Raw genomic sequence first — 23,461 nt, forward strand, 5'->3', positions numbered from 1 at the left:
ATTATATTTTTAACAATTCAAAATACATTTTTGATGTGTAATATGGTGATAGGAAGACTGTAAAAATCTTATTTCGTATTGCATGCTAGTATATATTTTTTACCCCCATACGTTTTTTTTACGACAACTCGTTACTCTGGCCTTCCAATTCAATATCATCTTTTTATCATGACTATTTTCGTTATAAACACACTAAAAAAATGAGAAAAATATATCCATAAATGAGAAAATTAGGTGAAAAATAATTATTTACAAGTTAGAAAGTTTTTCTTCACATATTTCTTATTTTATTCTTAAATTCAGGTCTTTAACAATTCAATATGCTTAATTATCTTATAATTTTAAAAATTAATATAAGTGCTTTCTTTTTCTTATAATTATCTTATTATTTCTGTCTCTTTTAAACATATTAGGATGAATACATATTATACAATACTCTATTTTCAATTTATTAAAAAGAGAAATATATCGACTCTGAATTGGAATTTTCTGTTTGCATGTACTTTAGCATGCATAAAATCGGATGCGGAAAGGTCAGCTAAGGACATGTATCAAGATTCCACCCGATGTTGCATCAAATATGCCTTGAACAATGAGTGCAGCCAGACTATATTGTATCTTTGAGAAATTCCAATACCAATAGCTATTTCGATTGGTGTTGTTGGAGAAACAAAACCCTCTTGACCATCATAGCTCTGATTTGGAAATTTACCTGTCAATTTAATATTTTATTTAATTAAATATACATTATATTATTATAAAACATACTTTTTTTTTTAATTATTAAGAAAAAAGTAAAATAATATTAATTAATTAATCAATTAATTACCTACGAAATCGATCCACCAATCTCCAATCCTTCAAAGAATTGATAAAATCCGGATGCAAACATTTAATGGTTTGATCGTCTTTTGACGTACCAAAATGCCCAATTTCAAAACCTACATTTGTAATCAATTAAATATTGAGAGTTTGATTAAAAATAAATAAATAAAATTATCGTCTGTTACAAGATAGAGATGCACCTTAGTTAGCAATCCGTATAGTAACACTATAATTTTGTAGACAGTTAGAATCTGAACTCGGTATCCATCTTCATCATCCGACTCAACAATGACACCGTTTTCCATCTCAAAATCAAAATAAGTTTATGAAATTAAAAAGTTAAAAGCATGTATGTATATATATAGCATGATGAGCTGCTGCTTCTTTTTTTGGTGAATAAACAGCAAGTTTGGCATGTTCTTTTCTTAGCAGCAAGCTTGACATGTTCAAGATAAATAATAATAAAACTTTCTATTTTTATTTTATTCTTCATATTTATATTTTAATTTTAATTTTATTATTTTTTTAATGTTAATGTATATTAGTGGGACAGACTCGGTTAGATTTGAAAGTCAGTTTTTTTACCTTGTCCTAGTTAACCCGAGACTGATGTAAATATTATGCAATTTGAGCTGGAATTGGACAAGATAATCTAGGGTAAAACATAATTAGATCCGGTCCGACTCAACCCATTAACATGTTTATTATATTGCTTGATTCGTAGGTTAGTACGGTACACGAATCTGATTAGCTAGGACCTATGTCTTTTCATGGGCCTTCTTGGGCCCATTTGGGACCCGATTTCACACAAAGAATATCTAAAAATGCTTTATCAAGTCAAAATTATCACCAATTCAAAATCTATTTTATTTTATATCTCATTTAAGGATTTATATTATTAAATTTTAGTTTAGTTAAGAAATTTCTAGAAAAATAATCTTTGATTTTTATCTAAATAATCTTGTAGATCATTCACTTAATGTGTTATTTTAATAGCACAATTTAGATATAATTGATTTTAGAAAGTCTAAAATTATAATTACAGTAAATTAGTATGTTCAAATTTTCTCTTTAATATAGGTAAATTTGATATTATTTAGAAATATTGGGATAAAAGTTTATTATTTCGTATGTGATAATTAAATGTGCAATTTCTCTAAATCGATTTAAAGGGGGTTACATACCACTTCACTTCATATAAGTTGACTCGTATTTAAAATGAAGCGTGTACAATTAGCTATAATTAATTAGTCGGACGTAATTGCTCTCGGGATATGAAGGATGAGGAGTAGTGCAAGTATTTATTATACGGGATAAGGTGTCAAAATACTCTTAATATTGACAACTAGAGTAATTTTTATCTATAATGTCTAAAGTGATATAATTTTACCTGCAACATTGGCAAGTATAGTCAATTTTAGACATTATTAGAAAAACACAAATATTTGTTCCCGTAATCTGCATCAGTTGCATATGTTGATTCTGAAAAAAAAAAAGATTTTTTGTATTTCTTTTTGTAGTTTCATAATATAATTAGAGATAGATATATTTTTAAATTTACTAAATATTTGAATTTTTATTTTTTTGTGCAACAATAAATTGTTTTGTTTTTGTTTATAATTTTTTTCATGTGCATATATAAGTTTGTGATCTATTACTAATGGGTAATAAAATAACGCACACGTACAGCGTAGATGACAAGATTGATTATTGAAAAGACAGTCTGATGAATTATTTTTCAAATTGACCAAAAATGTAAAACGATAGGGTAAACTTTTCCGTTAATTATGCTGGAAAGTGTATGTACGGGTAAACATTAGATTTAAAATTTCACCATTTTAAAGGAAAAAAAGCATCATTAGGCCTCTGATCTTTTATTTTTTGGTTCATCAAACCATTGATCTTTTATTTCGATACATTAAGTCCATTATCATTTATTTTTTGTCTCATTAAACCCTTGATGACCAAATTAGTAAGTTGTGAACATAAAAATTCGGTTAACAGACTGTTATTCATTGTACCTGCATTCGAAATTTGTACTTTTAAACTGTTTGAAAGCAGTTTTAGATGTGTAATGTGTCTATAGAAAAATTTTACAAACATTAATTCAAACCGTAAAAAATATATTTTTTTTAATAATTTCAAATACAGATGAAGTTAATAACATATTTTTAATAGAATTGGATGTTCACAACTTACTAATTTGGTCATCAAATGCTTAATGAGACAAAAAAAAATGATTAGGGGCCTATGTATCTAAATAAAAGATGAAGGGCTTAATGAACCAAAAAATGAAAGATCATGGACCTAAGGATGCTTTTTGCTTTATTTTAAATATGGATATTAAATATGCTCTCCTTTAATAACCATAAGGGCAAATATATACTTTGAGAGTGTTTGGTTGCTCATTTTCATGCTCATATTTGCCTTTTCACTTTAAAATGAAGAGTTTTAAGTGTTTGGTTAGTGATATCATGTTTGTCTTTTATACCTGAAAAGTAGCATTTTACAAAAGCAGAAAATCTCTGTTTTTTTTAAACGGTTTTTTCCGACAACAAACAGTAGATAAAACAAACAGACTCTTTATCTCATTTATTAATTACTTTTAGGTATATACACGCTTGAATTATATACATAGATATAATGAACAATGATCTTTACACGAACAACATTATTAGTTCTATGATCTTTCTTTCTTTTTCTTTTGTGCATTATATCTTGAACTTTTATTTTGACATATTAATCCACGATCTTTTATTCTCTTACACATTAATAAGTGATTAAAAAAAAAACAGTTTTGAACATATAAACTCAATTAACATATACGGGGGTGTTTGTTAGAAGGGATATAGGAGGCGGGATAGGGATAAAAAACACGAGATAAGTTATCTCGTGTTTGTTTAGGAGATAGAAGAGTGAGACGGATGAGGGATAAGCTTCTTATCCCTCAAATCCTATACCCGGAGGGGGTGGTATAAGGAGGTGGGATAAGCTTCTGCGATTTTAATAGGATGGAAAAGTCAATCGTATCCCTCAAATTAATGTTATATAGTTTAAATAAGGTTAAAATAGTAAAATGTATTATTTTATCCCCATCCATATCCCTCATACCAAACATTGAATAATAATTCTCGACTATCATATTTTTATCTTTATCCCAACCATTTATCCTTATCTCTATCCCAACATTTATTCCTATCTCTATCCCAATAGAATACCAAACGCCGTATTGTTATATGTTTCAACTGCAATTAACATTTGTATTTTTAATGGTTCATAATATTTCTACCTCTTTTAAACATAATAGAATGAGAATACATGCTATAAATTATATATTTTCCCATGGAATACATTTTTTTAGAAGAAAAATAAATAAAATTAAGTCCACAGCTAGGACTTAATTTTACCTAGAAAATCCATCCACCCAGCCCTAATCCTTTAAAGAAGGCCTAATACTTCCACAGCTAGGACTGTAAACGGGGCGGATCGGGACGGGGATTGGATTAACCATCCCCGACCACTGGTCTATCGGGGATTCTTCGTCCCCGCCCCGAATAACATATGGGAAAAATTTTGGCTACCATCTCCGTCCGCGAGGAATCCGGATCCCCGCGGGGATTCCCCATCTCCGTTTAACTTTTTAATTTCTCTACTTTTTTTAAGGTTTCGGAGGTTTTGATTATCTAAAATTCTCATCATCGCGGGGAATCCGCATCATGGGTGCATGCATTACTTATTAGCTTTCAATTTTTTTTTTATTTTATAATTTCTACTCCTAATTGCATAGGTCCGTTTTAATTTTGAACCAACCTAGTTAGAGTTTATCTTAATTTATTTTTAGAATATATTCCGTTTTAAAGCAACCAGGTTACAACTCAATCTTTTTTTAGTTTATCTAAATCACCTATATAGTTTATTTTTTTGATATTCGGGTATTTAGTCGGGTATCCCCGTTGGGGACATTCGGGGATGGGGACGGGGATGGAACACTTATAACCATACCCGCCGTCCCCGACTATCGGGGACAAAATAAAAATCATCCCCGTCCCATGAGGATCACAAACGGGGATTCCCCATCCCCAACAGGTCGGGTCTCCAACGGAGATGGGGAATCCCCAACTAATTGACAGCCCTATCCACAGCCCTCTTAACTTGTCCAAATTGATCATTTTGCCCCTCCAACTCATCGAATATTCTATTTGCCCCCTTAACTCCATAAAAATTGTATTTCTCACCCCCTTAACTTGTCCAAATTGGTCATTTTACCCCTTCACAACTCATTGAATGTCCTATTTACCCCCCTTAACTCTATAAAAGTGGTATTTCTCACCTCTTATGATCCTATTTACGCCATTAACTCCATAAAAGTAGTATTTCTTATCCTTTTATAGTGCAAAATTAATCGGACTTATTAAAATGAGTTTGAAAATATTTTGTTTTTAATATCAACTTTTTATTTTGTTAAACAAGTTAAAGACTATGTAGGGATAAGGTACCAAAATAGACCTATGGTTTTTGAAGAAGTATCAATTTAGGTTCTACGTACAAAATAGTACCAATATAGGTTTAACGTTTAAAAAAGGTATCAATTTAGGCATTGATAACGGATTGTAAGGGGTCGGAAATACCACTTTTATGGAGTTAAGGGGTAAATAGAACATTCTATGAGTTGGGGTGCTAAATGGACAAGTTGAGGGGATGAGAAATATCACTTTTATGGAGTTAAGTGTGTAAATAGGACATTCGATGAGTTGACGGGATAAAATGACCAATTTCCACGAATTAAAGGGTTGTGGAAACATTAGGCCTTTAAAGAATGTATGAAAAGTGAGTACATCAATTAATGGTCTTATAGTTTTGGATTTTGAGATGCTCCTAATGAAATTAATAATATTACTACTAAATGTTTCACAATCCCCAATTTCAAAATCTACAATTGTAATCTATAATATAATAATAAATAATACTAATACTAATAATAATAATAAGGCTTAAAATCCAATTTGTACCATATACTATACATGAGAATGCAATTAAATCTTTCTTCTTTTAAAATCAACAAATCAATCCCTATTCTATATTAACAAGAATTTTCACATGCACCTTAATGAGCATATCGAATTTGCTCATTCACCGTTAGATATAGGCTTATTAAATCTAAGACTCATAATATTTTGAATCTCCACTTTAGGATTCTAATAAGCCTAGATCTAATGGTGAATGAGCAAATTCTATATATGTGATCAAGACTGCTATATTAAAGTCATCAATTTGAACCTATTGACGGAGTGATTTAACTGAATACTTTCAAATTCCGTTAAAATGGTTGACTTTTCAAAAAAAGGGAAACTCTGAGGGAATAAAAAAATAGTGTGCCGTAGAGAGTAAAGAAAAATTAACCATTTTAACGGAATTAAGGGTGTGCAGTCAACTAATTCTACCACCATGTGCTAAATAGAATCAATAACACTATGAGAATGTCTGTGAAAATGAGTGTCGGTGTCCGCCTACTTCTTTCTTTATCTGATCGCTATAATACGAAGTTGCAAAATTAATCATCGATGTTCAAATCCCCGACACTATGGCTACAAATCCAGTAAACAGAAATTTTCCCCACGAGTTTTCATTCAAACAACACGATGTCAAACTTTCAAATGAATCGAGTAAGACATGAATAAAAGCGGTGCATGGAATCACACCCGCTGCAAACGTGGATATATTTTTCATAGTAAAGGCATTTGCAGCAGGTGTGCTTCCATCCACAGCTTTTATTCATGTATTACCGAATGCGTTTGAAAGTTTAACATCACCTTGTTTGAGTGAAAATCCGTGGGGAAAATTTCTGTTCACTGGATATTTACCGATGATGTCAGCGATTAGAACACTAATGATTGATTGTTTCGCAACTTCTTACTATAGTGATCGAAGAACGAAAGAATTCTTCTTGTCAAATGGGAATAGTAGCAATTCCATGTTGGATGTATAGTTTGATATACAGAGAGAATATGGAGATAAAGAGAAGTTTGAATCACCTTAAATGTGATTAGCTCCAAGACTTTGTATTTATAGTGAAACAAAAAGAGTTTGTATAGGAATACAATCTATAAAGTATAGACATATTAAAATTCTACCTAGCTAGTAACATAGAGAGATTGAAACTCTACAAATTAAAACGTATGAGAATGAGAATGAGATTGTGAGTGTAATTTATATACAAATTAAAACGTATGATATCAATTAAAGTGAGAAGTGTGTGTTCAACCGGTTTCTTTCTTGCAAATTAATTAACTTTTCTGGAAATAATAATTAAATGAATCATTTTAATCAACTTAAATATTATATTATATATTAACTTAATTTTTTTTAATGAAAACCAAAATTTTAAAAAGGATACCCATTTGGTTCTCTAAACTAAAGTTTTAAAATCAATTAGAATTTTAAACTATCAAAATCTTCAACAAAGTCTCTAAACTAATAAAAATTATTAATTGAATCATCATTCTAAACAAAAATCATCAATTGAGATTTCATCGAAAATTATTCGGTTGAACAGTTTCAGAACATCTTCTCTAAACTCATTTTGAACCAACATAGAGATGATTACAATCTATATCAAATAGTCGCAGTTTCTAATTTTAGGATAAAACGAGGATTCAATCGATAAATTTTGCTTAGTTCAGGAACCTGATTGATGATTTTGATAGTTTAGAGTCATAATTAACATTGAAGCTTTAGTTTGAAAATCCAAATGGATATAATGCCTTTTAAAAATAAAACATATGTAAAAATAGATAAAATTACACACGGAAATACAAACCCTAAATGAGATTTTTTTATGATTTCCCTCAAAAAGAATAACCAAACAAACATTTAATCTATTACGTTATGGATTCAGATACGTTTCTGTTTTTTTTTTATCTTGATGACTTGACATGGTTCCGATCTTGAGATTCTATTTTTTTTTTTTGGTAGAAACAGGAAAGGAAAACAAACAAACAAAGAAAACTAACCCGGGATCAGTCTGGGAAGGCTAACCCCAATCCTATCCTCTAAAAGAAGAGAAGAGAGAAAGATGGGAGGATCAGAAAGGGTAGTAACACCTAACATCCCCTCATGCCCAGCCACCGCCAAGCGATCCGCAACCCGGTTCTGTTCCCTATAAATGTGTCTGAACTTTAAGAACTCAAAGGAAGGGCAAAGCCTTATAATAGCTTTGATAAGGTTTCGGTTATTAAGACAAATAGCCTGATTATCATAAATCATATTGATGACCTCCATGTTATCAGACTCCACAGATAACCACTTAACACCCAGGCTTTTGGCAAGCTTGACACCCGAGAAATTCTATTAATATTGGAGTTAATTTTTATATAAATAAACAGTGTAAATCTATTTGAAAAATAAATAAAAAACTTCAAAAGCGTGAATCAGCTGCTTCTTAGCAGCAAGCTTGGCATGTTCAAGATAAATAATAATAAAATTAAAATTAAACCAAAAAAGAGTTTAACAAATCAATGGATTAAAATATAGTTTGAAAAATTAATAGTTAACCTAAATAGAAAACTAACTAACTAATCTATCTATTATATCTATGGAACAAAACTAACAATTACCTTCAAAAAAAGAACTCTCTACTAATTAAACCAAAACCACCGTAGATAACAATTGAAAACTCAAATTGCGTAAAACCACTCTTCACTTTTTACCATGGTTCCGCTATCTTCACATACTTCCGTGAAGCTTCAATGAACCAGCTCAGGAGCTAGGACAGAATCAACAACGGATTAACCAGAGTATTGATATGGAGCTAAAAAGGAGTGATATGGGTTTTTACACTAACTCAAAAAGAAAAAAAGCACATCAGGTATAGGAAGGACTTCTTGCAGGAACAGAGGAAACGAACAAGAAGATTCTTCTGGTGATAATAAATATATATTGCTAAAATTATGAATTTGGCCGTAAGTTAGACCCAATCTTAAGTTAATTCAGATTGATACTCATTCTGAGTTTTGTTACAGTTGCAAAGAGGAACTGATGCCTCCCAAGAGGGTTATGAGGGTCGCCAAGTCAAGCGAAAAGAGCCAAGAAAGAGAGTCACGGTTTGGGTTTGGATTTATAGATTTCATTTTTTTTTTTAATTAATCAACATTCAAAATTGTAGAAGGATCGCCAAGGATGATTGTTTACCAAACATACATAAAACAACAAGGAGTCTTTTACTGGTAAGTGGCTATATCATCTGTAATGGTAATCTCAGTGATGCAATTTTTATTTATTGTATTTTATCTTTTTAATTATTTCAGCATGATATACTAGAAGCGTGGATAATGTAAATTCACTTAAAAACATCATAAAGATTTGAAAGAGATTGTAGAAACCATTAAAGAGCATCTGTTGAAAAGGTTCAACCAGTTTAATAGTATATGTTTGAATATAGTGATGATTTCATCTGGCTGATCAAGCATTTATATCTTTTAAGTTTATTGGTTTAATTAGTTGATGTGGGCTTTGCTTTCAGGGGAGATTTTAACTTGAACAATTTCCAGGATGGTGTTCTATCATCTGGTTTTATGGTTGGATTTCTTGTGGCTTCACCAATGTATAAAAAAGGTGAGCTCCTAAATGGTACATGAAGTAAGGCTTGATTAATAGGATAAATATAATTAGGCTAAAGCATCCATTTCTTTCTCAAAGTAAAAGAATAAACCTCCTCACTCATAATAACATAGTAAAGAAATTTTACTCAATAAAACATTGTTCAGTTTATATTTGTTTATCTTATTTAAGGTAAAAGAGTCCATTCTTTTGTTTTTAGAATGCATTTGAAAGTTATATTTTCCTTGAGAATGCATAGCTTATTATCTAAATAACATGTATCAGGCTGTTTGTCCAGTTCAGGGTGATATTTGTTCCAAAAAGATGATTTGGTTGGTTCTATTTGTCTATATATGTCAAGTTAAAGGTAGAATTTGTACCTTTATCCTCCGGTAAAACATAAATTTGTAGCCTTTGGCGCTCAAGTCGGTATATAGGGTGTTTTTCTTTGCATATTCTCACTAAAATTTTATTTAGTGTTAGCTCAAACTTGATTTTTTTTTTTGGCAAGGAGTATACTACTAATATCTTTTTTGATGTTTTTATGATGTGGACAAGAGATCGAGTTTTATGTTGATCTTTGGATTTTTGTTTGTGCCACATGTAATTTACTGCGGTTTTTTATTTTTTGAAAATTTTGATGATTTTTTAAGATTTCCCCTCTCTTTTAACTCACTCTTTTTTATCTTTCCTCATGTGCTTTATATGTTCTTTTTAATTCTGAAAAATCCTTGAAATTTGAAAAATAAATTTAATTAGCACTGATCTTGATTTAGGTTCAGTTTATCTTCGACGGAAGAAGCATATAGACAAGATGATTCTTTGAAACTGGAATTGGATGGGTCTGCTGACTGAGAACTTGGCATAATCATGCTAAAGTTTGCCGATATACTTGATAAAATAAGAGGCTGCAGTCAAGAGCCTAAAGCATCCTTGAAAGAGAGTCAAACTTTCTGCAATTTCAACATAGGAAAAGCAGCAGAAACCATTGGAAGACCTTTACTATCATAAATAAAACATATATAGAACTAAGAAGATTTTGTATATTTTGTAAATTATCTTCTCCTAAATTTTTAGTATTATTAATATTTTAAATAAAAAGTTTACATATAAAAGACAATAATTACATATATACAAAGTTTACATATATAAAAGACAATAAAAAGTTTACATATATAAAAGACAATATAAAAAAAAACACAAAATAAGGAAGAAAAAGCATGAGATTCAATGAACGCAGATTTCCGACTAGCTTTTACAGTTTAAATTCACTATTAAGCAGTTATTGAAAAATAATAAATTAATTTTAATATTATATGGTTTAATACATCATTTGCTTCTTAAATTTATCTAAAAAGTTTGATTGTCGTCCTGAATTTTTAAAGTGTCTCGATAGCTCCCTCAACTTGTATAAAATATTTGATTACCCCCTTAAACTTGCGTAAAATGTAATCAATTGATCACTCGGTTACAAAAAAAAAAAAATAAGCTAAATGCAGAAGATATATTGCATGTGTCTTAAAAAAAGAAAAACGACCAAAATCGAGGTATACGGTTCTAATATTAAGGTATCACAAGTTTTATAGTTGAATAAGTAAAAACTTCATTTTAAAGAACTTCATTTTAATCTATCCTGTGAATTATATAATAACATTCTAAGGTGTGTAATACATCTTCCGCATTTAATTTTTTTTGCAACCGAGTGATTAATTAATTACATTTTATGCAAGTTGAAGAAGCTATCGGGACACTTTGAAAGTTAAGGGAACCAATTAAGTTTTGGACACTGTAAAAGTTCAGGGAAGCAATCAAGTTTTGGACAAGTTCAGAAAGCAAATGATGTATTAAGCCATATTATATTTATTTAATATATAGTGAAATCATATAACCCGTGCAATACACAGGCTTAAATCTAGTTATATATATACCTGCAAAACAATGTAACACTCCTCTAGTTTCTTTTTAGGCTTCAACGTATATTTATATCCTTAAATTTGGTACATTTTGTCCATTAACACCCTGAACTTTTAAAATAACATATCATACATCTGTAGTTAACTTTTAAAACCTATCAAACACCTATAATTGGCTTTAAAAAAGTATCATACATCTATAGTGGTTCATTCGGACCCCCTATACGCAAAATTATTGATATGTCATCTTTAACAGATGAGACGACATACAAAATGAACTCACGTGGTTTTCTTTTTTCCATAACACGCATATCATCTCATCCGTCAAAGATGACAGATCAACGATTTTGTGTAGGAGGTCCGAATGAACCAACTATAGGTGTGTGATAGGTTTTTAAAACCAACTATAAGTGTGTAATAGGTTTTGGCCTAATGCTCATCCAGCCCCTTTAACTTGTTTAAATTTATCATTTTATCTCTCCAACTAATTGAATGTCCTATTTACCCCCATCAACTCTATAAAAATAGTATTTCTCACCACCTTAACTTGTCTAAATTGGTCATTTTATCACTCTCTAACTCATTGAATGTCCTATTTACCATCTTAACTCCATAAAAATGGTATTTCTCACCTCTTATGATCCTATTTACCCATTAACTCCATAAAAGTAGTATTTCTTACCTTTTTATAGTGCAAAATTAATAGGACTTATTCAAATGAGTTTGAAAATATATTTTTTAGTGTCAACTTTATTATTTTGTTTTAATTTGATAACTATATTGATCCTTCATGTGTTTCTTACAATAATATTGTATTACAATAATTAGATGATCAAAATTTAACTAGCCAAAAAATTGAAAAGAGAATAAATGAATAAAAGATACAAATAACAACAACATTAATATAAACAAGTTAAATTTAGGCGGATTGAGAGAACTGCTCTCTCTGAAGAAAAAAAACTGCCGCGTCTTCAAATTTTTTCTCTCTTTTGTGGATCTACATTAAGGAGGAAGAAGGAAGTTCCTTCTTCCTCCTCTCAACGGGTTAGGTTTATTGTAATTTTTTTATTGTATTTTTTTCTGTCCGTGTTTATATATTTCATTGGATCTATTTATCCGTTTGAATTGTATCTGTTCTCCATTATTCTACTGTTTATACCTTTTTTCGGATTTAGTAAGAACGGAAACGATTTATTTTATATGTGGATCAATATATCTACGTGGATGCAACAAACGAAAAGACTCAGATCCGAATGTTCGGAAGAGCCTAAATGATGAAGATTCGATTGCAGTTGCTTTTCTGTGGATTTGGATTTCAATGAAGTATATGTTTTTTTTGTTTTTTTGTTAGTTTTGTACCTTTTATGGTTTTTTATGCTCTTTGTAGTCATTTTCGTCCCATTGTGGATTTTGTAAGGTTTTTTACCTTTCTCGTTTCTTGTTGTGCTTATTGTTTTCGTATCTAATGAAGATATATACATTTTCATAATATATATATATATATATATATATATATATATATATATATATATAAATTAAAAACATTATATGTAAGGATAAGGTATCAAAATAGACCTATGGTTTTTTGGGAAAGTATCAATTTAAGTTCCACGTATAAAATAGCACCAATATAGGTTTAACGTTTAAAAAATGATACAAATTTTACGCCTCGATAACGGATTGCAAGGGTGAGAAATACCACTTTTGTAGAGCTAAGGGGGTAAATAGGACATTTTATGACTTGGGGAGGTAAATGGAGTACAAGTTGAGGGGGTAAGAAATGCCATTTTTTATGAAGTTAAAGGGGTAAATAGGACATTCGATGAGTTGGAGGGGTAAAATGACCAATTTGGACAAGTTAAGGGAGCTGTGAGAGCATTAGGCCATAGGTTTTTAAAGCCAACTATATGTGTGTGATATATTAATTTAAAAATTCAGAATGTCATTAGACAAAACGTGTCAAATTTAAGAGTGTAAATATGCATTAAGCCTTCTTTTTAACATTTCCAGATTCAAATATAATTCTAACATAACCACCTTGCATAAACAAACCGATAGATTAATGGGTTAATTTCAAATAAAATCCATATGGTTTCACATTTTTTACGGATCAATATCTGTGGATTTTTTTTTTTTCCAAAGCAAACCATGTGATTTGTACTGTTAACAAAATCAAAACAAATACCTCAAGTTCTCTATCAACTCTAAAACTGTTTTTTCAAGTCCATCAACTGATGGACAGTTGGTCGAGGTCTATTTTTATTGGCTTAAAGCACTATTTGGTATCTGATCTATCCAAAATTTTATCATTTGGCCCTTGATCTATTATTTGGTCATATTTGGCCATTGATCTATCCCAAATTTGTGAAATTTCACCCAATTTGGATTCAAACTTAACCGAATCATTATCTCATTGATAAGTAACGATATTTTGACACTTGAACTTAATAGATTTTAGTTTATGATTTGTTTTTTGTTTTTTTTGTTTTTTTTAATCTAATTAGTTTTTTCCATATAATGTGGAAAATAACTTTAAGAAATATCACGTTTCAAATTCAAGTGTCAAAATATCGTTACTTATCAACGAGATAACGATTCCGTTAAGTATTTATACAAATTGGGTGAAATTTCATCAAATGGTATAGGTCAATGGCCAAATGTGACCAAATAATAGGCCAGGGGCCAAATGACATAATTTTGGATAGGTCAGGGGCAAAATGATTGGACTTTTCACATCTGCAACATGATTGGAATCCTCGAAAGAATTTTGGTCGTAGCTCATATCAGAGCAGTCAAAATTTCCGTAAGTCTCATATCAGACTGGAGCCGTGATCGTACTTTTTTCAAAACAAGATGGCCGACAAAGACGATGAAAATAGAGGGTTTCATTCCTATGGTTATACAAATAACTATTTGGGCAATGAGGATTACTCCATAAATGCTCCCATATTTCGACATAATCAGGACCATGTGCATTTTCATAGAACTCCTAGACTTGCTCCACATAGCACCCATATTTCTTATCATAAAATGACGGAGGTTGAATATAAGCACAACACTCACAGTCAAAATCACGTTCATCATGATGAATAAATTGAATATAACCATCATCATAGCATCTAAAAACAGTGTACAATGGACCCACGCTCCAGTTGAACTTACTGTAAAATGGCGATCTCGATTGAAACCACCAAAATACACTGAGCATCCCTTGCATTTTCGTATGATGTTCTCGTCGTGATTGCTTCGTATCTACTGACATTGAAATGGTCTTGTAGTCTTTCTTGGAGGCATTCTCCGTGAATAGTGATGAATAGAAACGGTTAGACTAAATTTATTATGCAAATAAATAAAGTAAATAAATAAAATTTCATGAAATAAAAGTATGGAATAAATAAACACATTAACTAAACAATAATGCAAAATCAAAATACCAAGCAACTAAATTAAGCCTAGACATAAGTGTTGGTATAAAAAAAATTATTGATAGCATAAAGACTAAAGGTGTTCATAAATCTAAATTACTATGTGAAAAATAAATATTATTGTGGAAAAAATTATGTACGTGATATTGGTAAAACGAGTACTCAAATTTTGACAAAGCCTAAAAAATAAGTTCCACTGGGCATTTCAAAAATTGTTAGCGATATTTTACGAGTATGCTAATTTTCAACCTTATCACGTGTGGTTAGGGTGCGGGCGTACTAGAAAAATTATTTTTTAATTAATATGGACGGTTAAGTTTATGGATTTACACGCCAAAACTTGAAATCTAATGAAGTGATTGGCGGGGGACGCAATGATTGAAAAAGTCCCCTCTTGAATCTTTAGAACTGTTATAAAAACTTTGCTAGATAATTTAATCTGTTTAAGCCATGGTTTTGAGAACTGAACCGGACCGGTCGGTTCAATCTAATTCGACCGGAACCGGTCATCATTCCGGGCCGGAGGTGGTTCAGTTTTTAAATGTTTGAAAACCGGACAGAACCTTCTAACCCGGTCAATTGAACCGTGACCCGTCTGAACCGGTCGCGGTTAACCGGACTGGTCGGATTACATTTTATACTCAATAAAAAAAATTTGTTTTTCCAGGGATTCGAATATAGAACCTTTGGAAAAGAAATAACTGGTTAACCACTAGACCACTTATTAACTTGTGTTTAATCTTAACAATATAGATATATATAATATTTAAAATATTTAGACCACTTATTAACTTGTGTTTAATCTTAACAATATAGATATATATAATCATTATAAAAAGTAAATATTTAAAATATTATTTATTTATTATTATTTTTTATATTTATTTTTTTATCAAATTTTTTATATTTCTATAAATATTATATAAACATTATTTTATCATTTCAATACTCATAATATTTTATTAATATTTAAATATTTCATAAAATAAAATTTAAAACTCTAAAAAATTGTATAATAACTATTTTATTATGCTTATATGTTATGTTAATAATAATACAAATTATTTAGTTTTAAAAAATATGTAATTTATATTTTTTAATCTTTTTATAATTTGAATTTTTATTATATTTTTAATTCATGATTGGGTTTATAAATTTAATATTTTTAATTTTATTTATATAATTTTTATAAATTAAAATATGGATAAAATATTATCTTTTACATAAATTTTTTAATAACGGTTGAACCTCGGTTAAACCCTGATTGAACCTCTAACCCTTGACCCTTTGTCCTTTCCGGTTCTTTGACCGGTCCTGTTTTGATAACCATGGTTTAAGCTAGTGCGAATAAGTAAAAGACGAGTAAATAAATGAAATTAAAAATATGAAATTGACACAGAATTTGGTAAAAATGGGTATTTATTGATATAAATGTAGGTCGGAGTACATATATTCAAAATAAATAATGAAAATGATTACAATTGTAATAATTCTATATTAACATATAGTTAAATCAATTGAATTGACAAAAACAAATCAATACATGTGAATTGAAATGTAATAACAAGAAAATGAAATTCAACTTCAAATTCGGAGCCACAATTAGCTATCTCGACGAGGCGTTGAAAATGATATTGGCTTGAAATTCACGAACACCGTAGTCGGTTGGCAAGGAACGAGGCTGACTTTGTTAACACATTTCTGATTCGAGTGGGCAGATTTGGCGGACTCGTATCGGAGTTTATGAACACAGAATTGAGTAAAGTAAAAGGCTACAATCAAGTTCAAGGAGTCAATCTAAAAATCTGGAATAGAAATGAGCGTTAGGTGCTTTAGAACGTGAAAATAAAAAACGGAGCAGATTGTATGAAAAGCGGGAAAGAGGACATTTAAAATGTTTTAAAGCACAAAGATTAGCTTGTAAACTAGGCTTCCAGGAATCATGCAAAACGAAAGGCTAAATTCAACTTTAGGAAGTTATGAACAAATGTTTAGAATGGATCAGAAGCAAAAACAGATTTTAAACGCTCTGAAACGGGATTGAAAATTATTGGGCAAATTGTGCAAAAAGCTGGAAAAAATAATTGAAATGAGATCCTAGCTAATAAATTTATGACTTTAGTCTTAGGAGTTATGGATTAAATTAAATGAACTTGAAAAAAAACTATTAAGGAATTGAATTGAAGCTAAAACAAGTTAGAAAATGAAATTGTAACTAGAAATTATGAATTATCTCTTGATTTGGTTTGGTGTGCATTGGTGCGCACCGAACGTCCCGTGTCGTTGAGTCGAGATGAACAACGATATATACTTGCTGAAATTACATGCCACACGTACGACATATGGCACATCTTAAAATTTATTGTTATTTTTTTTATTTGGAACTTTACTTTAAAATTAAATAAAAGGTTTTTATATACATAAAAATAAAATTTATTTTATGAACCAATAATATGTAAAGATAAAATTATATTTTTTTATATTTATATATTAAGTTCCTTCGATTATTAGTTGCGTCGATTGTTTTAGTAACCGAATAATCGAATCAATAACCAATTATCAAATTGAACCAAAATTAAAACTGAACCAAACTAAAATGTTAAAATAATCGAACCAAATTAAGATTTCGATTTGGTAATTTGGTAATGGTTATTTTGCTCACCCTAATCAACCATTTTAGTTTTTCCACTCTCAGGCTTCTTCCTTCTTCTTTCTATTTTATAAAATAAATATAATTTTCAACTTGAGAATTATGAAAATAATAAAAAAAAAATATTAAAATCATGAGGACAAAAATGCCCTTGGATAGGAAAAAGTAACAAAAGGGCAAAAATGTAGTCGCGCCAGATAGGGGTCGAACCTATGACCTTCTGCTTAGGAAACAGACGCTCTATCCACTGAGCTACAGGCGCTTATTGAAATTCTGATAGAAATATTTTTTTAACGGTATGAAAGTACAACGAATGAAGAAATCATGGCAAAATGGTATATATAGCCGGAAAAAGCATATGTGATCTATTAAATTGTCTAAAGGTAGAGGTGGCAATTTCGTGTTTCGTGTCAAAATCATGTTATCACATTTATATGTTCCATGTAGTTTTATATGTTCCATATAGTTTTATATGTTATAAATGCTAGAAAAATGATTTCCATGTCAGTCGTGTTGTGTCAGTCGGATTGGCTCTGTAATCGTGTTTTCGTGTCAGAAATTGCCAGACATGTAATATCCAATTGTATGGCCAGCCCTTACATTTTAAAAATTCTAAGGGAAATACAATAATTAAAAATCTTATAAGTAAAATTTTTTAATTATGAATATCCCAACAACAATTGACTGCGTAGTTTGTGGTTCAGATGCAGAACACGGGTGGCACTTATTCTCGGATTGTCAATTCGTGAGGTTGTGCTGGCAGCGATCGAACTTTGTGGCTCCAGAACAGAACTGGGATTGGGTAGAAGATTGGACCTTAAATATACTCGAAACAGACAGCCTAGAGGTAGCAAGCAATAAATAGGTAATTTTGTGGGCTATTTGGACTTACTGTAATTCGAAACTCTGGACAGATACTGTGGAAAGTGTAAATGGTGTGACAGGTACTTGTATCAACGATAAAATGGCCATTCGACTAACGACTGTTGTGACTGGCGTGAGATGCATCAACTTTTGATGGATGATGGTGTTGTACGTCATAATTTATGTTGTACGGGAGTACTAGCTTTGACTTGTATCTTTTTTTTATATCTTGAATGTTGTGTGGCGTGGTGGGCTTTATGTGCCAGTTGTCGGCACCTATCTGATGTAAAGAATCTGTTGATGAATCTTTAGATAAAATGTAAGTGTCGTATGACAAAGCTTTTGATTTTGAAAGTCATATACAGACTATGTTGATCTTCTGTTGGTTTGTATTTGATCGAAGTTTGTATGTGTAGTGATGTGTGTTTTTTCGATTTGAGATGGGAGCGTTTATTTCTCTGGCAACAATATATGATTGCTGGTTTTTAGAAGTAAAAATATACAATTGTTACATGATTGTATCGATGGTTAAATATAACACGTACATGTTAGACTTAAAAATAACAATATGAGATTGTTAATGTCAAATGGCACAATATGTGATTGCCAAATTTAGATGTAACAATATGAGATTGTTAGTGTGGTGACACGAAATTGTCGTCTTCGTGTAACAAAATGTGATTGTTGATATTAAATGTAACAATGTGTGATTTTTAGATTTAAGAGTGGCAATATGGGATTGTGAATAGCCAATGTGACAATATGGGATTGTTACATTCGAGCGTAACAAAGTGAGATTATTGCCCTTGCATATGAGTATGTTGCTGCTTGTAATGAGTGTAACAACTTTTGATTAGCTACAAAAAAAATTAATGTGTGTAGTTGACATTAATAGATACATGTGATTGTCATTGATAATATTTCCGGAGTGTTTGTACATTCCAGTTGTTGTTTAGTGGCTCGCTTGAGAGAGAGAGGCTATCTTGTAGGCCCTGTTGCATAGGTCGGTATATATTTGATACGGACCTTCCCAGTTCTAGTTGAGCTTGACCTTGGCCAGTGGTGATTGTAAGGCGGCGACGTCTCTTAGGACTTAGTCCCCCATGGAGAAGTTACGCGGACATAGTTTCTTATTGTGGTATCGTGTTACTACCTGTTTATGGGTGGTAATGGTGAAGAGTGGGTTGAGATGTTGTTCCTCTAACCTATCGCCAGCATTTGTCAGTGCCTCGTTGTTCAAGACACTATCGTAGTTGAGGACCCGTGGGGATTGCAGTGTGATTTCTGCGGGTGCCATTGCCTCTGCCTCGTATATGAGAAAAAAAGGGGGTTTTCAGTTGCTAAAATGTGGGGTTGTGCGATAAGAACGGTGGCGAGGTGGTGTGCCTTGATCCTTTGGAGTATAGTTCAATTAGTAACTTTGTTTAGGTCGTTGCTCTGTGGATGTGCGATGAAAGTGAAATGATTCTGGATTCTCCACTTAGAGCATAAATCTTGATATTCTGCGCAATTGAATTACTTTTCATTGTCAGTGATGAAAGAATGGGAGATTCTGAACCAGTGAATAATTGCTTTGCGGATGAAGGCACTGACATTCTCCGATGTGATCCTGGCGATGGCTTCTGCCTCCGTCCATTTGGTGAAGTGGTCAATGGCCATCACGACGAATCACTTTTATGCCATTCCCAGGAGGGAAGGGGCCTGAATGTCAATTCCCCACACAACGAACAACCAATGTGTGATGATACTTTTGAAGGGTGCGCCTAACGTGTGGAAGGTAAGTGTGAATTTGGCATGCTTGACAACTTCATACTATTTTATTAGCATTCGCATCCATGGTCTACAAAAATAGTCCTTGTAAGCATGCCTTCTTAGCGATGGAATGAGCTCCTTGGTGGAAGCCGCAAATGCCCTGATGGATTTCTTTTAGGCAATGGTCGTCCTCCTCCTCAGAGATACACTTAAGAAGGAAGGGTGGAGGCCTTTCGATTGAGGGTGTCGTCTGTAGATACCCATTTTTTGTTTAAACACCTTTCCACAAGATTTTGATTTGACAAAATCATCCATGATTAAGAGGCAATTAAATTTAAATGCTTTGATTTAATTGTACTAATGTGTTTGTTCAATATTGAGTGCAAAAATACATATATAAAGTTAGACAAGACAAAAGTCAGCATAAGCCAAAGCTGAGTGGAACGAAACTCAGCATGAAAGAATAGAAGCTGAGTAGAGTAGAACTCAGCATCAGAAGCTTCCTTCAAAGTTGCCAGAACGAAGCTGACTAAATTAGAAGACTCCTTCAGAATTATACAAACAGAACGAAGCTGACTAAGAAGGAACTCAACATGGAAGTTGAACATTCGAAGATAACGAATGAAGCTGAGTGACAGTCAGGACAGCATGAAGGATCCGTTCACTAAAGGACAAAGTCTGCCAATCTTCTGCACCAATAATTGAAGCCTCGAAAATACACAGAAGACTAATTCCAAGAAACATGGGTCAATGGATTATTGGTAAAAGACAACTGGCACAAAAAGACAAGTCTGATGCAAGAAGACAAAACCTGACGCCTGAAGAAAACAGAGGAAGGGAATGGCGGAACAGTCTGAAGCTGACCTGAAGATGTTCCCCAAAAGAGCCATTTTGGTGTTAACGGCTAGAACAAATTCAAATGATCCATCTGCAGATTTCCATCTATAAAAGGACAATCAAGAACCTTGGATCATTGCTGAAGCATCAAAAGAAAAATACAAGAGAGAAAATCTTGAAAGCACTCAAATACAAAAAGATCTTACACCAACATTTCTATTCTTTGTGTAAATGCTAGATTGATTGGTTTGTAATCATCTAAGGTGTTTTTTACTTGAAAAAGAACAAGTGTGTAATCAATAGGAATATTGAGAGTGTTGAGCTGAGTACTTGGTTGTAAGTATTCAGTGGTAGAAAAATCTAAGTGTTGGGTTGTAGTACTTAGTAGGAGCTGAGTAGACGAATAGATGACGTACTCTTGCATACTCACTGCCTTGTAAAGGGTTTGTGCTCTACCTTGAAAGAGCTCAGTATTGGATTGAAAATCCCAGGAGGAACTGGGGACTGGACGTAGGCAGAGAGGCCGAACCAGGATAAGTCATGCTGAGTAACTTCTAAACTCTTTCTCTCAATATATATATATGTGCATGTGTTGCTTGTGAAATTTACTCAGTTTATAAATTGTTAAAACTGAAACTGAGTAAATCTGAGTGCTGAGTTGGAAGCTGACCTTTCAAGTGTCAATTCCCAACTCTCAGGTCAAGTAGTCTTAGTCAGCATATAACTAAAACTGTCTGACTAATCAATCGGCCGTGCTGACCAACACGCTGAGTTATCAAACTCTTAAAATAACATTCAGTCAGCATAATTAAAAGCGAAAAAGTTACATTAGTTCCTAACCCCCCCCCCCTTGGAACAAATTACTAGGGACCAACAAGTGGTATTAGAGCCTAAGCTCACTACTCAAAGATCTAACAATCTTGAGCTGATCCCTAAAAATGGGTGAGAATAGCACTCGTTTCCTTCCAGGAAACCAAACAACACAGATACTCCCTGAGGGATTATCAATCACTAGACCTCCCCTATTCTTTGGGTCAAATTATACATTCTGGAAGAATAGGATGAAGAACTTTATACAAGCCACAAACATGAGTGCATGGCTTGCAATTGTTCAAGGTCCACATGTGCCATACAAAACTGTTAACAATGAGAAAATTGTTAAAAGTGAAGCTGAGTGGACAGAGGATGACCTCAGAAAATTACAAAATAATGCTTCGGCTATCAATATGCTTCACTGTGCTCTAGATGCTGCAGAATACAATAAGATTTCAGTTTGTGAGTCAGTACAGGAGATCTAGAAAAAGCTGGAAGTGACTTATAAAGGCACCAGCAAGGTCAAGGAATCCAAAGTGAACCAACACATGCGATTGTATGAGCTGTTCGAGATGACTGACAATGAGGAAATCTCAGCAATGAATGCCAGGTTCACCAACATAATAAATGAGCTTAAAAGACTCGGTAAGAATTTCACTGAAGAAGAACAAGTGAAGAAGATCTTACGAAGTCTTCCCAAAAGCTGGCAAGCTAAGAAGACAGCTGTAGAGGAAGCTCAGGACCTGACCACATACAAATATGATGAGCTGATCGGTTCCTTGCTGACCCATGAAATTTCCATGAAAAACTTTGAAGCTAAAGAAAAATCTGAGGACAAGAAACAGAAATCACTAGTGATGAAAGCTGACTCCACAGAAGCTGAGTCAACTGATGATGAGGAAATGGCCATGTTTACTAGAAAAATGAAAAAGTTGTTTAGAAGAAATGAAAGAAATAGTAAGCGGCCATACAAGAGAGGAGACAGATATAAAACTGAGTCCAGTAACACCAGATACAAAAAGGATAGCTCCAAGCCTGTCACATGTTATGAGTGCCATCAAACTGGGCATATTAAGTCAAGCTGTCCTAATCTGAAGAAAGATAAGAATGGAAGCAAAAAGGCAATGGTGGCCACATGGAGTGACAGTGATGAGTCGACATCATCTGAAGCTGAGCAAAATGAAACAGGCAACATATGTTTCATGGCAGATGATGGAGCTGACCAATCTCAATCTGAGCAAGCTGGCCTCTCTGGAGATTCTGAGCAGGAGGAAAACAACAATGAGGTAACATCCTTACTTTTGCTTAGAAACGAAATGGTAAATGCCCTGAGTGACTTATATACACTAACTAAGAAGTGTAACAAAAAGATTAAGGCACTCAGCAGGCGCTACGACGAGATTGAGGAGGTCAAGCTGAGTGACCTCCGATATCTCCTCCAGGACAACTCAGATTTACATACCAACATGCAAATCTTACATAAGTTTGTCACGGAGGTTCAAACTGAGTCAAAGAAACTTAGAAAGGATGTCACAACCTTACAGAACCAAATAAAAGGTTCAACTAAGAATAAACCACATGCTGAGTACTCAGGTACTGGTCAGCATAAACAGTTTACTCAATGTAGCTGTTGTGGGAAGAAAGGACACACAAAAGCTGTATGTTGGCATAACAAATAGACTGTCCAATATGACTTCTGTGGTAAGAAAGGTCATACTACCAAGGTATGCTGGCATGCTCAGCACAACAATGCTGACCACACTCAACATCACCCTCAAAGGGTAACT

The 23,461-nt window shown here is 32.4% G+C and overlaps 2 long non-coding RNA genes and 1 other non-coding gene across 3 annotated transcripts; 1 reads left to right on the plus strand and 2 right to left on the minus strand.

Moving 5' to 3' along the window:
- Positions 1-464: 464 nt before the first annotated feature.
- LOC136202388 (uncharacterized) lies at positions 465-1,144 on the minus strand. Its single transcript, XR_010674429.1, has 3 exons — positions 1,026-1,144; positions 830-941; positions 465-712 (listed from the first exon to the last, which is right to left on the minus strand). It is a non-coding gene; the product is annotated as an uncharacterized lncRNA (long non-coding RNA).
- A 7,284-nt stretch (positions 1,145-8,428) lies between these two features.
- Positions 8,429-10,422, plus strand: LOC136202307 (uncharacterized). The gene is made up of 4 exons (XR_010674402.1): positions 8,429-8,743; positions 8,844-9,047; positions 9,344-9,435; positions 10,197-10,422. It is a non-coding gene; the product is annotated as an uncharacterized lncRNA (long non-coding RNA).
- Positions 10,423-17,597: 7,175 nt separating this feature from the next.
- On the minus strand, positions 17,598-17,670 carry TRNAR-CCU (transfer RNA arginine (anticodon CCU)). Its single transcript has one exon. It is a non-coding gene; the product is annotated as a tRNA-Arg (tRNA).
- Between the last annotated feature and the right edge of the window lie 5,791 nt (positions 17,671-23,461).

This window comes from Euphorbia lathyris, chromosome 8 (genome assembly GCF_963576675.1).
Source record: "Euphorbia lathyris chromosome 8, ddEupLath1.1, whole genome shotgun sequence".
In the NCBI taxonomy this organism is placed as follows: domain Eukaryota; kingdom Viridiplantae; phylum Streptophyta; class Magnoliopsida; order Malpighiales; family Euphorbiaceae; genus Euphorbia; species Euphorbia lathyris.